Below are 18,286 nucleotides of genomic sequence, written 5' to 3'. Positions count from 1 at the left end.
TGTCTCTTTGTGTCACAACTGTTTCTATTCTACTGCAGCAAAAACGTCTCCAAGGTTACATTAAAGTTTTCTGCAACTACAAGGACAAGTCGTCACATGCAGCATGAATACACATCACATGTTCACAGTGTATTTGTATGTGCAGTGCAGTCAGTGTGGCTGCTGCTGCAGACAGACCGTTAATATTTGATGAGCTGCCAGATGGCACAGTAGAGCCTTTGATTACCATCTTTAATATAGGTAGTCAAGCACCCTCTGTGTGTGTTTGTGTGTTTGTGTGTGTGAGTGTGGGTGTATGTGCATGTGTATGCGTGTGCGCACTTCAATGGTGGAGTTCCTGCGATCAAAGAACCCAACTCCAATGGCAGACACAAGTCAAGAGCCAGACGCACGCATCAATAATTCACCACACACACACACACACACACACACACACACACAAAAGTGGGAAGTTATGTTGAGACAAAGAAGGGACTTTGGATGTAAAAATATATGTCAAAAAAAGATGAGAATTGAAGTTCAAATTTTCTCATCTCAACATTTTTTATTTAGTTTTATGTATATAAAACTAAGAATGCAGAGCTGCAGTCAAGACCAAGTTAACTGACTTCAAGTCCAAGACCCCACCCAGTTGAGTCCAAGTCAGGACTGAGAATGCCCACTGTTGCATCAACTGACATCACTGTCTTGGCCATAAAGTGGCACATGAACACTCTGCAGAGACTATAGTCGAAGGCCAACCAGCACGTGTTCTGTGCCTGCGTGAGTGGAAATAACCCTCCACACCAGCAGAGTCCGTAGTCTGTAATCGTCATTTAAAAAGGGAAATTGGAAGATGCTGGTTAGCCAGTTAGCACATTAACAACATAACCCAGTGGTTAAAGAACAGAGCATATTGAACATGCACCAGTGAACAATAACACAAACCATCAGGAAACATTTCTGCTAAAGAGCACAATGGCTAAAGAAAATAAGATTGTTCAATCTCACTCCCTCTTGACTTTAGCTCTTTGGTTACTTTCCTCACTTCTGTTTGCTCTTGCTGGCGGCAGTGGCTCAGAGGTAGAGCGGGTTGTCCACCAATCAGAAGATCAGCGGTTCAGTCCACGGCTCCTCCTGTCTGCATATTGAAGTATCCTTGAGCAAGATACTGAACCCCAAATTGGATGATGCTTCCATTGGTGTGTGAGTGAGTTAAAGTGAGTGTGCATGGGTGAATGTGACTCGTAGTGTAAAAAGTGCTTTGAGTGGTCTGATGACTAGAAAGGCGCTATACAAATGCAGGTCCATTTACCATTTTCCATTCTTGTGCGCTTAGCTGAACTTCCAATCAGAATGTTTGGCTCTGCCAGCTGAAGGGCTGATGAGGGGCAATGGTGTGGGATGCACCACAAAGAGTGGGTCAACAGAAGCTCACTGACGGCCCAACACTGACTGACAGCCAAGCATCGGCCTGGTGTATCAGAAACTTTAGGATGGACAGCAATAATCTATATGTAAACAAGACAGATCTATCTTCTAACATCAAACTAATCAATGCAAATAATTAGGTTTATAGTTTGGGGTTAAATTTTCTCGAGCAGCATCTGTAATGCTTACAACAGCAACGTCACTATTTAGGCTACTCTTTAATATCTCACTGTAAACCTTGTCAATACAATAATTCATATTCCAAATATGAGTTAAGTTTAGAAAGAATGAAGACTACAGACATCAGTCAGTATCAGTTCTTCCTCCTGTCCTCCTTTCTCTGCTGCTCATGAGATTCACTGTCTGCAGGTATCACTGGCAGATGGGGGAGGGGCCAGTTTGCCTCAGCGAAGTTTAGAGAAATCTGCCAAATTTTAAGATAGGTGGCAAACTAAGCTAAACATTTAGACCATACGAAGACACCTCATTGATTGCTTCGGCCTGTTGCTATGATAGTTATGTGTTTGATTTGCTATTAGCTGTGCCAGCACGCTGTGCTTGTATAAAACACAGCAGTGGTGGATGAAAGACTGCAGCCTTCTGAAATAAATCCTTTATACATGTGAACATGTTTATACTTGTTGAACATGTGTATTTATAAAGTACTGACTTTTTACTCCTGACTGATTTATTGCACATAGGCTGTATTCACACCAAATCTCATGTTGTGGCAAAACACCAATTCTCCCATTCACTTGTTTAGGCTGCAGTGGGGCTGCAGGGGAAGCCAAAAAACCCCAAACCAAACCAAAATGGAACAAAATAAAACAAAACAAATAAAAAACAGCAACAAAAAACAAACAAACCCTTTGCAGCATTCTGTATTAAAAAGTTGAAACAGATTCATCTTTTGCTGCATCTGTCCCTTATGTCCCCCACACTTTTCCATACTGTAAGTCAAGTTGGACAGCTGTTCAATACATTTTAACAAGTCAAAGCTTGTTTTTCAAAGTTGTCCTGAACACACTAGTAGGCGGACCAGGTGGGCACTTGCTTCTTTTGTTGCAGTGCACTGTGTTTTGCACAGATGATTGTTACTGTGGTACAACACACTTACGCTGCAGATAGTTGACATGAAGAAGACATCTCCAATTCATACGTCTGTGCTCAAAATAGAGGACGTGATTCAATAGTGCTGATTGCAAAATGACGGAAGAGAGAGAAAATAGCAAAGGGTGAAGAGAAGCGACAGGCCAGAGGAAACGACAGAAAGTGTCCAGAGTTTGGATAACTTAAACAAAATAAAAAACTCTGGACAGATTGGGTGTTATGACACCGAACTATCTTACCACAAAACCACAATGTCAACAGGACCTCAGCAGAAAGCATCTGGTCCACAGAGCAGACCCCACAGAAGGTAACATTAATTTTAACCTCTTGCTGGGTTTCCAGCATCTGCAGCTCTCTGCTCATCCACCAGCAAAGGTTGACGGGAACCCCAGGGACCGCCAGCGGATGAACATGGATTACTAGATTAATCGATGGAGTCATTGGTAGAGTTCTCAATTACTAAAATAATCAATAGCTGCAGCCCTAATGGCATATTAAATCTCAAAATAACTATATTTCTTAAATATATTTTCTTAATGCCTCTCACATTAACAGTATGCAGATCAGCATAGTGGGATCAACAACGCTAATAATTTGTTTATGGCCATGATACTCAGAGCAGAGGATCCACTGTCTGCACGATCACTGGCACCATTTGCTGGACCACATCAGGAACTGCAAATTCGATGAAAACTGGCCATTTAAATAGTATTTTACAGCAAGGCTGAAACTGGTACATGGTGATGTATACAAGGCTCAGTGTATTTTATCAAACTCGGCATGAAGGGAATCAAAACAATGGAATTCCACATACAGAGTGAGAAACACATGTAGCCCCAGTCTAAAATAAGCCATTTCAGACGAATAAATAGAGATACATAGAATAAATAGAGATAAATAAATAATGTTTAAAACGCATTTCATTTCATTGCAATCAGTTAAGTTGAATATTTAATGCCGTTCATGTTGGATAAACAAAGCAATAGGCAGATAAATACATCTTTGTCATTGTGTTAATAAAGTTAATTGAAATTCAAATAGTTTGTGTGCTGTGAACAGCAGAGAAGCATGGTCAGTTCACAATCTAACCTCTTGTTGAGCATAAGGTTGTCTGTCATGACCTTTTTGTTAATTATATTGGTTGTTACTAAATTGTTGGCTAATCAGAAAACTGGAGGGGAGGAAGGTAGCAGAGCCACAGGTTAGTAGAGGACAAACAGACGAGTTGTGTGAAAGACGCGAACGCAGAGAGTGAGAGAGTCATTTTCATTCTTTCTCCAGGGATCCGTTTCACAAAGCAGGTTTCAACAAACTCTGAGTCTAATCCTGAACTCTGAGTTGATCTACTCTGAGATAGGAAACTCTGAGTTTCCGGTTCCAGAACAACTGATTTGAATCAGTTTAATCAACTCATAGTAGTTTCACCTGGAGTTAAGCGCGTGCACCACAACTATAAAAAGCCAGCATCAATGGAGCCCCGATTTGACGAGTCACCACGGCAACGGGGAAGAGGAGGGCTGCGTTTTTCACCCCACTAGAATTAGAGGCCGTTTACACGTACATGGTGATTTTGATAAACGGAGACATCTTCCTTCGTTTGTGCCCTTCGTTTACACGCAAACAGAGATTTCTCCTCTGAAAACGAGTCTTTCTAAAAACTCCGGCCAGAGTGGAGATTTTGGAAAACTCCGGTTGCGCGTTTGCATGTAAACTGAGATAAATGGAGATAAACGGAGTTATGGGCAGCCGACGTCACAGTATGCGCCGGAACTTGCGCCTGTGTCAAAAGTGCGACCTATGTTGCTATGTTGACAATATATACATGGAAGGCTTGAGTCTCTCGTTACACTGCCACCTACAAGTATGGCATGCTGTTGTGTACATATACATGGGTAAGTGTAAACGAAGATCTTTTTGAAAATGGAGACGGTGAAATGTCCGTTTATGAAAATAGCCGGCCACGTGTAAACGGCCTCTTAGAAATCTTAATGCGCTCATACGGCGAGTTTGCACACGTTTTCAAAAAGAAGTGCAACACTGCTGCAGCTACAAAAGAGAGGGAGACGGTGTGGGAGAACATTGCTGCTCAGGTCAGTGCGTAAGTTTAAATGTAGTCCTTTGCTATCACAATAATATTACAGGGGAAAACTGCTTGAATGGTAGCCTATTAATTTATTTCATTTAGGTGCAATCCCGCGGGGGAGAGGCGCACTTGGCAGCAGTTTAGGATGAAATATAAAAACACTGTTCAAACAGGTAAGACCTCGGCATAATCTCATGGGGGTACCTGATTTTGATCATGTTTTACATTGCAAAAGAAATATTAAGTGGCTGTTTGACTGTGCAGTTGTTTTATCCCCAACATAATGCTGTTTTCACACACATAAATGTCTTCTCATCTATATCATGTTCTGTTAAATAATTAAGCCTATTTAAACTAACACAGACCTCTACTCAGCCAACAGAAAGAAGGCAGATGCCCTTAAAACGAGCACACTTTTCTAACCGCCCTGCATACAGTTGCCTTACTCAAGTGCTCAGCATCTCCGACATTGTACAAAAAACTTCCATTTGCAAAGAAACGCAGAGCAACACAAAATATCTGCTGGGATGTGAGAGCATGACTACGACTGGCAATGTTGCAAATATAAGGACGGATTAGGTTGTGTATGTAGATGATGGACTGTGACGTGAAACGGTACAGCTCAAAAAGGTAATTGTGTGGAAATGCTAGAACATCTATGCGCGGTCTGATAACCATCTCCCGACGAATATTTAATTCTCTGCGCAGTAATGCTGCACCTTCATCCACGGGATCGTTATCAAAGGACATGCCATGTTAGTGAAAAAAGTCGCCACCTACTGTGCCTAATGGACTTCTAATATACTGACTCTGATTTTTTAAATGATTTTTTTAAATGACAGACGGCCCTCATTTCAGGGTTAACAGACTCTGAGTTTTCACTAAACCTGTTTTGTGAAATGGACCCCTGGTGAATGCTGAGTTTACCAATCCTAAGGGACATATATCAGTCTGCAGAAAGGTAATACCAGTGTTGGGCAGTAGCGTCACTACAGTAGCGGACGTTTGTAGTTTAACTACATTTCTCAGTAGCTTGGTGGTAGCGTCGCTGTTTTCTGAATCACGTAACTTCTCAGTAGTTAAGCTCTTTTATTGATCACTTAGCGCGGTTGCGTCCACACAAGCTACATTTCCAAAATCATTTCTGAAGCTCAAAAGAGGCGGGGATTTCTGTTATGGACTGAAATAAAACTGTCACCGCTACCACACAGAGTCACTTCTGCATGAACCTGACAGGGGACAGCCCTCCATTCCGAAACCCTGCCATTCCGAACCCCCCACTCCGAAATTGATTTTCAAGTCCATATCGAGTTTCCTGCATCAAACATTGCCGCCCGCTCTCCGGCCACACTTGCACAATTCTGAAACTCGTTGTACTACAAAAGCTTGAAATGAACGTTCAACTTATTGTTTTTTATTGAAAATATGCCACTGTCTTCATTTATTATGTATAATTTCGCTAGTAGCAAACACATTTAAAGGAGACGCTTGTCAAGTCTTTTTACGTGCGCTGTCCGTGGTGCTGAAATCCCCGCTGCAGCCACCGCTCTCTGCTGACAGCAGACCAGGTGAAAAAAAAGACATTTCTTTGCTCTGTGCTTTCAGAAAATAACCAGGGTTAGGGTAAGAAAGACCAACGGTCTGTACAGCAGTCCCACTGTGTTTGCCAGGGCATATTAGGCTGTGTGATTATGTGCAAAGATTGGTTTAACGCATTGGAGCAATTTCATACAATTAACATACATACATTTAATGTGATAAACTAATTTCAGTTCAACATGGTCATTTGCTTAGAGGATTCAGCTGAAGCATAATGAGTGTTATATGTCATTAAGTAGTATTTGTAAGTAAGTATTTGCTTGTTTTGTGGTTAATTATGCACATAATCCATTTGACCCCATCATGAATGGGATTTATATGCATTCCTGCAGACAGAGGCAAAAGGATCAATGCGCAGCCTCCGTTTCCTTTGCGTCTGTCTCGTTCATTCAAACTTTGTAAACAGGGTTGGGATTTGTAGGGGACATACATGTGTATGCTGCTCACTATAAAATGTGTTTACTAAAATGTGTTTACTAGCCTCATTTCTAGTCAAAACAAATCTTTTTACACTTAAAAAAAATACTTGTTTCATGCAAATTTTCACTTGAAATAAGTATGAAAATCTGCCCAAGTTGGTTTTTTTGCTTGCAAGAAGAAAAAAAAACTTGCTCCATGGACAGATTTTTTTTATACTTATTTCAAGTGAAAATCTTCCTTAAACAAGTGAAAATTGTCTATAAACAAGTTACCTTTTAGGTGATGAGTCTTATTTCAATTGTAATGAGATTTGTTTTGACTAGAAATAAATATTCTTGGTAAGATTTTGAGTTTTTGCAGTGTACATACACATACATACACGCATGTACGTTTTTGACCATGTTGTGACTGTTTGAAGCAGGTCTTCATTCTTGCTGTTGTGGTTTGAGTTGGGTTGGGAGTTAGTGCAGCTCACTGTTCAATAAACAATTGAACTTAACTTTTTTACCTGCCTATCTGTTTGAGTGACAGTTTTATTGATCAGTAAGATAACACTGACTTGGCACGAAGTTGGTTCAATTTAGTAAAAAGCTTGGATGTAGTTGCACTAGTTACTTTCATTTTGCTGTAGCTTAGCTTGCTACATTTCTGAGGGTGATAGCTTTGATGTAGTGAAGCTTCATTTAATATTAGAGTAACTAGTAGCTTAGCTCACTGCACTTTCCAAGTAGCATGCCCAACACTGGGTAATACATCTGTGCATGTGTTTTATATCGCTCTATAACAGTACTGTGTGTAGAAGTGGTGAAATGCTAAGCGCGATTAGCTCATTAGCACGCTAGTTGTAATAGCACAGATTTTCTATGTATTAGCAGCTAATGTTAATGCGTGTTGCTGGTATATGTTAACCTTGGCAACTAGCTTATAGCTCAAATGAACTCGACATGAGAAGTAATACGTTTGACATGAATACAGTGACTGGGACAAACTGGTATACACTTGTTAGACTGAGAGGACCCTAAGTAGCCTCCTACTTGGACTGTGTGGAGGGGTAGAAGTCTCCTGCTCAACTCTCATGTCATCCGAACTTTTGTCAGCTCGTCAAGCCTGTAACTTGATTTATAGTGACCCTGATCTGTCACCCCCCACTGTCCCCCCCACACATAGGTAAAAAAGAGGATCAATGTTCCATTAGTTAGGCTAACTTACATTGCAGCACAAAGTTGAAATGGCAGCGGCAGTAGCCTTGTCAGTGATCAATCCACATTACACTGATTCAAGAAGGGGAAAGGCTGGAGCAGATCCTTGCTGAGTTGGGAAAGCAAGGTGTTCAATTTTTCACGTAATTCTCAGTTAATAACACTGCACAGCTGATACATTGATAGCCCGGTGTTTGTGCTACGACTAATGGTGCATTCAGTTGTACTCATAGTGTACTCAGAGTTTTGAAGTCGGAAAAGCATTGAAATCTAGCATCTACCAGCATAAACATTGGGGTTTTCGTTTCATTTTATTAACTGTCCATTTTTTTCGAATTCCATGTTCCATGCCCCAGTTTTTAAACTGGGAAGCGGTCAGTTGGGAGGTTACATTGTTCGGAGCTCTGAGTTCCGACTTCCAATGTAAATGTAACGCACCATAAGGCACGATTCTTGCGCCTCTCGCCCAGACTTTCCAGTGATTGTGGCAGCAGTGATCGTCTGTTAAATCAGTCTGTAAATAATATTTTGACATTATTATTATAATCATTATTACTTTAATGGCATCCGAAGATACTGATGCGTTGAACAGGTGACAGTCTGCGGTCGTTCTTAAAACGAAAACAAAAGCAACTTTCAATAATTTATTTTACCAAACGGGGGAAACAAACATGAACAAAAACGGTTTCATAATTCATATGAAATTCAAAAGATAACGAAAAAACAGCTACAAGTGAGAAGGAGTAGTGATAAAGTGGTCAAACTTGGTCAAATCCACAGCCTCAACCCATTTGACACTGTTAGACTGACTCACCAGCAGACATCACTACATGAGAGTATACAGTATTCAGTACTTTGCCAAATGTTGCCCCCGAGGCCTAGCGTTGACCAGGTGGGCGTGTGTGAGAAGTTAATCCTGTTAGTTGAAAACAACAGACACACGAAGAGCGTGTTAGCAGCTTCACCACAGTATTTATTCTGTGATGGTGTGTGTCTCAGGGGATGTTAACCTCCCTAGCGCCACATATGCGCCCTCTAGCGACCAACCTGAGTAACATTTTTAGGAAAAGACCGTTATGATGAAATTACATTTACTTGAATTAAACCCAGAAAAATTATGGGGTATCTGTTTTTATCCTTTTAAACACTTTTTATTTATTTATTTTTAAAGTTCAGACTTTAATCATGACTATCATGTTTTTAATCATTTCACATGGACTGTTTTTATACCTTTTTTTTTTAACCATTTTTAATCACATTAACCTTGACCATGAGCTTTTTTACCCATTACACAAACAAAGTCTGCCATTGTTCTGCCACGGTGTTCTTGGCGCAAAGCCAGCATTTATACTTTGCCATGTGGCTAATTGCAATCTGGGGCAAACTGCACTCAGCTGCCAAACTTTGTGGGCGTGTTTGCGCTGGTATATCACTAGCGCAATATCCTTTGTGAAAAGGACGTTAAGAAACGTCACTTGCACCCGCAGCAAACTGCGGGTGCAAGTGAAGTGCAATTAAAGGTGCTATCAGCGGCCGCAGTTCATTCTTTGTGAATTCGGCCCTGAGTTGGAATCATTTGCTGACAGCTTGGTCCCCCCAGTTCAAAAATCCCATCTGCGCCCCTGGCTACGTGGGACAGGTGTTACACACAAAATAACCAAGAAAACTTACCAACAAACACCAGGTATACTGTTCTACCGCTGTCTCTACCACAAGACAAAAAAAGTGATGTTTTATGCCATACTAAACATTTGGGCAAAATTGTTTCTAAACGTAACTAATTGATGTCAGTTCACTTGGTTTTTTTTCCCTTCAGTTTTGGTTACTGTAAAATTCGTCTTAAATTTTATTCCAAGTGGCGTTAAAAAGGTCTTAAAGTCTTAAATCTAACTTAATCTAACGTCTTAAGCTGTAGAACGCTAGAATCCTACATGATGCCAATTTAGCTCAGTTTAAAAGCATACCATTCCAGCTAACTGTTACCTCTGATAGATGTGGCTTGCTAGATGGCTTCATTCTAGTATTAGATTCACTCTCCCTAATTTGTACTCCCTATTTATTTACACATATATTTTGTTTTTAATCCATATTATTGTGATAGAAAGAGGGACGACAAGACAGCTTTCAGGGACCATGAAAGACAGTAGCAGCAGCAGCGGCGCTGACAGTCAGAAGGCTTGACAGGGCAAGCACATTTGAGGAGAGATATTAAGTGGCTAACGAAATATCTATAGGATAAGACAAGAGTGACTATGAAATTACCTCCTACAGCCATGTCAGAATTACTGTTTTTAATTTATACTGTAAATTTAAAATTTCTTTGCCCATTTTTAAAAATCTGTATTATTGCAATAGAGAGAGGGACAAGGCAGCTTTCAGGGATCGCGTCAGGGAGCTGGCAACAGCAGCAGCAGCACTGACAGCCAAGAGACCTCACAGGTGAGGACACATATTCAGTGGCTAAAGAAATATTTATAGGATAAGAGTTAGTTTGAAATGAATTGGTGGCTCACAGTTTTTTTAGAATTTTGATAATTAATTAAAGAGGAGTTGGTCCCCATATGCTGTACTGTGGCTGCACACTGCAGAAGATGACCTCTTTCCCCTAATAGTCAGGTGATTTTGATAATCATTCAATAAATCATTCAAAAACAAACAAACAAACAAAAAAAAACCACATTGTCTTAGACCTGAAAAATCTGTCCCCCTCACTTCCGAAATGATGACTACGCCCCTGCTCCTTTATGAGGGCAACAGGAAAGCCTGATGCAGAGGGAACAAACCTCCCTGCCCTTCCATGCACCTACATGGAAAGCCCAAGACAGGGAGAGCAGCATCAATGACAAAGAGAAATGACATTGATAAGTCAGACACAACATAAGGTGAGAGGAGGAGGAGCAGGGGTGGAGGCGGGTTGCAAGGTGGCTTGCGGAGGAAGCAGCAACAGTGGGGAAGGCCAAAGCAGTTTAAACAGGGCAGTTTAAACTGAATGAGAATTGGTTGTATAGAAAGGAATCATGTTATCTAAAAACTCCCATCCAATCAGCTGCTCCATCAGTTGATTGGGCTCTTTCAGATCAGCTGATGTAGCTGGAATGTGAGCTGAGCCTGACATAATGTCATGCTTAAACAGTGTGTGTCAGTGTGTAAGAAAGTTACAAAGTAACGAGTTACAGTAACGTAACTACTTTTATTGGGTAAAAAGTAGTGTAACGCGTTACTACTGAAAATATGGTAACGAAACGTAGTTACTTTGTCAGTTGGGCACAACGTTATTTTTCCCAGGGACAGATTTGACGGTGACACTGCCTGTCTGCCTCAGCTGCACACTAGGCAGGAACTGTGACAGTTGCCATGTCAACAGTACAGACAGGAGCGCCAAAATCAAGAGTCGTATGAGGAATATGGAAGATACACACGCCTCCTCGGATTATTTTAACGGCTTGTCAACCGAAGACAGGTTAGCTTATTGTAATAAGCTAACAATTAGCAACGGAGTGTGGTTTCCTGACCCGTACTTAATGTCGGGTCAGTGGGTCACCGACCCAACGAAATGGCCTAAGCTACAGTAGCCGGACATTTTTTTATATCTTGTGGAGAAACCCAGCGTTTATACACATGAAAAACTCAAGGCATATAAATCCCTTGATGTGTATAATTTTGTACTTTGCGGTCATGTCCAAGATATTGAATACCGGGATTTATCTGATGGTTTTTGTGCTCTACGGACCGAAGTACTGCCGAGCCAGCGACAAGGACACAAAACAGTAACGTTAACTAATGTACAAGACCTGGGCGATTCTGAACAAGACGACCAACTATATACTGACAGCGAACTGCACTTGTATGGCTGGGTAAGTGTTGTTTAATGTAACGTTAACCTTGCTAGTCAGACCTCAGACATGGGCAACATACGACCCCGGAACCTCAAACGAAATCAAAACGACCCCCAAAACATCAATAAAATGCAGCATTGTGTTAACTGAAAACAGAACAATAATAACCTGCCTACCTTCCTGGCGCTGTGTGAACGGCAGCCTGTTGCAGCAGCTCCTATTTTGTGTATTTTAAATTGCTGCTGTGACATTGAAATTTCCCCCCGAGGGGTTAATAAAGTACCTACCATACCAGAAAATGAATTAATTTATTCGTGCAGGTCTGTAGCTTACTGCAAAGTATGAGTCTGTTACACAAACACAGTCTCACAGTTACACACGTAATAACAGAACAGAAAATTTGATTGATTTAAAAAACTTGATTTATTCATGAATATGACACTATTTGTTCAAAGATAGTGTCTGTGAATATTAATATTTTCCTCATTCAGTGATGCAGCAGGTCTGGCTAATAGGCAATTAGTAGTAGTAATCTGTCATGTAACAAATTCATGTAGCCTAGTTAACACAAATTAACTCTCACTCTTTAATCTTTATTTTATCACCAAAGTGGTAAATACCAGTGGGAAACTCGGATTTTTTCACAATTAGGAAATGAGATGGGGTTCTACCCAAAGTCAAGCACCATAAAAGTAACATAAAAGTAACAAGTAACGTAAAAAGTTACTTTTCACAGAGGGTAACTAAGTAAAGTAAGGGATTACTTTTTTAAGAAGTAACGAGTAACGAGCAAACACTACTTTTTAAAAGTAACTTCCCCAACACTGTGCTTAAACTAACGCTACCAGGCTATGCCCAATTATTTTTCTTTGGGCTGAATATCAGTGAGTAAAAAAAATAAGGCAGTATGTGTTAACAGCTTGTGTGTACTATTCTCAACATGTTTGTGCGTACGTGCACCATTCTACTGATCTTTTAAGCCAACATAAACAACCTTAACAAAGATAAATGCTCAGTTTCTGACATGGGGAGATCGGCTTTCTATTGTTCTCCACCCTCCAGTCCTCCAAAATTGTGTCATTTAAGTGATGCTTCAAATCTGTATAACCTGCGGCTAATCACTACAACACCTGATCTGGTGTGAATGCAGCCTTACAGTAATGAGTCTAGTCGAAGGAGCTGCTGTTCTCTGCTGTCCACTACACAGAAGCAGTGGAGATGCTGCAGCCTGATAATTACACAAGTAGGACAATTGATCCTGAGTCAGCAGCCAGGAACAACTTGACCAGTTCTCAATAGTCAAGCCTAAAACCAAGACAATTAGTACTACAGGGCAAGTGTAAAACTTAAAAAAGCTGGTCCCGAGTCTGGTTTGAATACCATAGCCATGAATTAAGTTGATTTATTTATTTATGGTAGAGTCTGTTATTTGCCTCTTGCACCAAAATGTATTATAGAAATTGTTATATATAAGGATGGTGAAACTTTAAAAGACAGTTGTTGAACACTTTCTATCTCTATGGAAAAGGAAAGAAGGAATTTTTTTGTCTGTTTTAAGCAAAAAACCTATTGTGAGTGCATTGTAAAATAAGCCTTGTAGTATTTATTTTCTTTTTATTTTTTTATTTAAGCAGTATTTAAGCAGGTTCATCCCACTGAGATAAGAAATCTTTATTTAACAGGGGAGATGTGGCCAAGACGGCAGCATAAAAAGCTGCAGACAAAACAACATTACACAGGTAATGGATAAAACAACACTGAAAACAGATGACATTACTTAGAGAGTTAAAATAGGCTAAGATAATTCGCCATAGTTTTACATTTAGCCTGAGATATCAAATTCCTCAATTTAAATTCCCTTTTTAAACTATTCCAAGTGATGGAGCAATGATGAAAGTGCAAACAAAAACAAAAACATGATTGTGGACAAATGAAGAATCAGAAAGTGCGTCAGGGAACAGACTGAAAAACTGAAATGGTTTGATAAAGACAAAGAGCATTTAAGTCCCACCCCCATCACAGGGAAAAACAATTAATTGCTGTCCATTGACTGTGTATTGTGTGAAGGTGCTTCCTTGTCATTTATGTCTGCTAGCAAAGAACACAAAAATGCAGGATGCACTACCAATAAGAATCAATAGTAATTTATTTAAAATTTTCAAGCTGCTGAACTGAAAACCTGAGCTTTTAAGCAATTCGATGTGAGGCATCAGCAGAAAGAATAGGAAAACTGTGGCATCCTGGCACTCAGTATGCCTATGTGAAGCGTTTGCTAATTTGGGCAGACAAGCTGTAGAGATTAAAGCTAACTATGCTATGTAATGCCTGGTTTTGATCTTTGTTAGCTTAACTTGTAATCGTACCTGGTGTAAATATCAGGTGTATGTAAGTATGTTACTTCTGGCCATTCACTAGTACCATTTCTCCAAAATAAGCATGATAAGGAGAAGGGACACTGAGATGGATCGATAAAATCTTGTTTGTTGGTGTAACTTTTGCTCTCTGGCAGACACAAGGTACTAAAATAATCCTTTGACAGGCTGATAGCTGATGTTTTTAGTGAGCTACAGCCATTTTGTTAGCATTTCAGCCCATGATTGCATATTGTGGTGCCAAATGTTTTCCCCTCTGATCTGGTGGTGGGTGTAGTTTTCAGATTATGATGCCTTGCGCTCTGTCTCTATCAGACCCCTAGGAACAGTGCCAAAAGTCTAGATGAACAATAACATAAAATAATTTTATCCCCATTCATATTATTGGAACACTAAACAGGAAGTTAGCTGTTTGGCTGGCAGAAGTTAGCTGCTCAGCCGCACTTGGCAGCCCTTGGATGTTATAAGTCTCGAATGTGCATGCTCTATGGACCCCATAAAGATCCGGGTAATTTCATACTGTGCAAATAGAGCAATGTGGGCTTCGTGCGCCACTGAGAAACTTTCACAGGAATGAAGGGAGCCCCGCCTCAAATGTTTTATCCAGAGTCTTAATACATCCATGGTCTCTTTGAGCTGGACACTGTTTTCATTCATCGGTCTGTGCTGCTGTCCCAGCATTGCCAAAAGTAGTGCCACTTTGTCTATTGTTGTCTGTCTGATAACTGCTTACCTTAATCACCTGCTAATGAGCACATAAGACAAAGCGTCTACAGGCATGCTATCAGTCCTGTGAGGCCGTTTGTTGCCCAAAATGTGATGTGCATGCTCACATGACAGTGCTAACATGCTGTTAGCATGTCTGCTTTGCCAGGTGATGTTTACCAGGTTCATCATCTTGGTTTGGATGTTAGCAACTTGCTAATTAGCAGTAAACACAAAGTACAGCAGACTGATGGGAATGTCATTAGTTCTGCAGGTATTTGGTCAGAAGTAGCCTTTTAATTCTTTGTAGTGGAAGGAAAAACTTTTATCAAAACACTCACAAAGTTGTGAGTCACGAGCCGTTGAATTGTTGCGGTGCAAAATGGGTAAAAACTGTAGCTGCCTTTGCACTTAGGTTATCTAATTCTACTCTTATTCTCCCTTACACCATCTGTGCCTTCACAGTTCATTCAAGCTTTATTCCTTCAGTGTGAAAATGACACAGAAACATTGGAAATGTCAATGTTCAGTTTTCTGATGATGTGAATTCCTGCAGGATGTTACCATGGAAATTTCTTTCATGTTGCTTCCTTCCATCTGACATGACATGAACATGGAATAAGAGCTGTGAGTCCAGCAGAATGATCAATGTCACCTGACAGGAAATCCTGGTTCAGTATGAGCAACAAGAAGAGAAACAGTCTCCAAACACAGTCCTTTTGTAAATATAGTTTTGTTTTTCTTCTGCTTTTGCTTGACTCATTACCAACTATCATTATAACTGTAATTTATTTATGCTGGAGCTGACAGAAATGAGAAGCTTTAAACAGTTTCCTGGTTGCCATTTGTTTAAGTTTAATACACAGTATGTTTGTCTGACATTAGATGGTGTAGAATTAAATAACCATGCAACCAAACAACTTAGTGAAACCAGCCTCAAAACCTAAATGAGAATAGTGTTATATGAAGTGTAAATCTGAGAATGTTTACTACCCAGCTTACAATTTGGTCTTTTGTCATGCATTTTTTTTTTAGAACATTATCTGTTATTGGGAAAAACATGGAAGTGAATGCACGCCCCACAGACATGTTGTTGTATGCTTCATTCATTGCAGATATGTCAATTTTTTCAGGGGTAGGAAAAACTTAAAATACCTGGTTTTGTTGCAACAAACATGGCTGGAAATGTCCTGATGTGTGGTTGGCAGTGTTGGGGAAGTTACTTTTAAAAAGTAGTGTTTGCTCGTTACTTGTTACTTCATAAAAAAAGTAATCCCTTACTTTACTTCGTTACCCTCTGTGAAAAGTAACTTTTTACGTTACTCGTTACTTTTACGTTACTTTTATGGTGCTTGACTTTGGGTAGAACCCCATCTCATTTCCTAAATGTGAAAAAATCCGAGTTTCCCACTGGTATTTACCACTTTGGTGATAAAATAAAGATTAAAGAGTGAGAGTTAATTTGTGTTAACTAGGCTACATGAATTTGTTACATGACAGATTACTACTACTAATTGCCTATTTGCCAGACCTGCTGCATCACTGAATGAGGAATATTAATATTCACAGACACTATCTTTGAACAAATAGTGTCATATTCATGAATAAATCATTTTCTGTTCTGTTATTACATGTGTAACTGTGAGACTGTGTTTGTGTAACAGACTCATACTTTACAGTAAGCTACAGACCTGCACGAATAAATTAATTCATTTTCTCTTCTGGTTTGGTATGGTAGGTACTTTATTAACCCCTCGGGGGGAAATTTCAACGTCACAGCAGCAATTTAAAATACACAAAATAGGAGCTGCTGCAACAGGCTGCCGTTCACACAGCGCCAGGAAGGTAGGCAGGTTATTATTGTTCTGTTTTCAGTTAACACAATGCTGCATTTTATTGATGTTTTGGGGGTCGTTTTGATTTCGTTTGAGGTTCCGGGGTCGTATGTTGCCCATGTCTGAGGTCTGACTAGCAAGGTTAACGTTACATTAAACAACACTTACCCAGCCATACAAGTGCAGTTCGCTGTCAGTATATAGTTGGTCATCTTGTTCAGAATCGCCCAGGTCTTGTACATTAGTTAACGTTACTGTTTTGTGTCCTTGTCGCTGGCTCGGCAGTACTTCGGTCCGTAGAGCACAAAAACCATCAGATAAATCCCGGTATTCAATATCTTGGACATGACCGCAAAGTACAACATTATACACATCAAGGGATTTACATGCCTTGAGTTTTTCATGTGTATAAACGCTGGGTTTCTCCACAAGATATAAAAAAATGTCCGGCTACTGTAGCTTAGGCCATTTCGTTGGGTCAGTGACCCACTGACCCGACATTAAGTATGGGTCAGGAAACCTCACTCCGTTGCTAATTGTTAGCTTATTACAATAAGCTAACCTGTCTTTGGTTGACAAACCGTTAAAATAATCCGAGGAGGCGTGTGTATCTTCCATATTCCTCATACGACTCTTGATTTTGGCGCTCCTGTCTGTACTGTTGACATGGCAACTGTCACAGTTCCTGCCTAGTGTGCAGCTGAGGCAGACAGGCAGTGTCTGTAACGCGTGTGTTATGTAACGCGTGTGTTGTGTGTAACGCGTTACTTTGTAACACGTTACACACAACACTGGTGGTTGGGACATTTTCGTTCCATGTCTTGGTTGTGTGTATCTGCTATTGTTGTTTTTTGGTCTTAAACAGTGGTCTGTTGCTTTTTGTTACTTAGCAGCATAGGTGTCATGCAATCCATAATTTCCTCTTCCTCCTGATGAAAAACTCAGCTCATACACATCTCAGCTACTTCACTTAAGAAACGTTGATATGACAGGCATGAAACGCCCAAATGTAATGTATCCATGGTTTGCAGAAATTTACAAAGCCAGCATTTTATTCTAGCGATTGGGCTGTGTGATCAGTGTATCAGCAGGTATATATTGTTTTAAATGAGTTCCCATTTGCAGAACAATAAAACACAAATTGAAAAAAAACGTTTGTTAGGATATTGTAGCAAGGGTAAACTTTAAAGGTCTTGGGCCTCAAACGTAACTGAATAACAAAAAATATTTGAATGCTTTAACCATTTTAATTTCTAAAGAACCAAACTTGTGTAGAGTTTTTTTTTGGGGGGGGCTGGGGGTTTTGCATGCAGTCTGGTTAATAATTCCACTAACACAAACAAAATGAGTAGATGACAATGCTACGCGCAAAACAACTGTGTAGTGTGCGCACAAGCATGAACCACTCGTTTTCATTTGGATGATGTGCTGCTGGATAGAGCGCTACGTAGGGCAGGGTTAGCAGCTCCACTTATTAGCCGCAATTTTGGGCTTGTTTTTTTATAATGTCGCTTATATATTGGTAGTCGTGGGCAGAGTTGGGTATAATGTAGTGTTACGATACCAAAATCTTTGTTTTGGTACCAATACCAATATGAATTTTGATACTTTTCGATACTCTTCGGTACTTTTCCTAAGGAAAAGTCCTTTTGGATACAAACCTTTAGAACAATAAATAGTAGGGGTGTAACGGTACCAAAAAAATCATGGTTCGGTA

This window comes from Epinephelus fuscoguttatus, linkage group LG2 (assembly GCF_011397635.1).
Source record: "Epinephelus fuscoguttatus linkage group LG2, E.fuscoguttatus.final_Chr_v1".
NCBI classification, from domain to species: domain Eukaryota; kingdom Metazoa; phylum Chordata; class Actinopteri; order Perciformes; family Serranidae; genus Epinephelus; species Epinephelus fuscoguttatus.
Note: the sequence above shows the minus strand (reverse complement) of the source record.